Raw genomic sequence first — 520 nt, 5'->3', positions numbered from 1 at the left:
CTCCTACATGGTAGTAGATCCTTTGGGATGATATGCAGTTTTTTGTGCAACATGAATCCTTCCTATATGTCATGTGATTAACCGCGTCTCAGTTGCCCCAAAAGTGCGTTGGAGGATGACAAACAAATGTTGTTACACTTGAGGATCCAGTAAATAATCAATCAGTCTACTATATAGTTATACTTTTGTTTACTAAATAAGGGTAACCCTTCATTTGGCAGGGCTTTCACAAATTGAGGGAACCTCTTAAATGTTAATCTCCACAGAAATCTTTAGTAAAAGGCAAAAGATCTATTAGGCTTGAAGAGAAACCAGAGTATACATTTCATGGCCGCCATCTGTGTTGCCAGGAAACACTGTTCCATAGACTGTCAGGGTGATTTAGACCCATATTTATGAAATGTTTTCGCCACGTTAGTATCATTTTTGTTACGTTAATGCAGCACTAACATAGCTCCATATTTATATTTTGAAGCTAGACCCGTCTAACGTCAAAATATTGGAGTTGGTGTGACTTTTA

The 520-nt window shown here is 37.7% G+C and overlaps 1 non-coding gene across 1 annotated transcript; it reads right to left on the bottom strand.

Moving 5' to 3' along the window:
- Positions 1–204: 204 nt before the first annotated feature.
- On the bottom strand, positions 205–320 carry LOC138288634 (U5 spliceosomal RNA). The gene has a single exon (XR_011202496.1). It is a non-coding gene; the product is annotated as a U5 spliceosomal RNA (small nuclear RNA).
- Positions 321–520: the final 200 nt, after the last annotated feature.

Source organism: Pleurodeles waltl, chromosome 4_1 (genome assembly GCF_031143425.1).
Source record: "Pleurodeles waltl isolate 20211129_DDA chromosome 4_1, aPleWal1.hap1.20221129, whole genome shotgun sequence".
Taxonomy (NCBI): domain Eukaryota; kingdom Metazoa; phylum Chordata; class Amphibia; order Caudata; family Salamandridae; genus Pleurodeles; species Pleurodeles waltl.
This window is presented reverse-complemented; position numbering and strand designations above follow the sequence as displayed.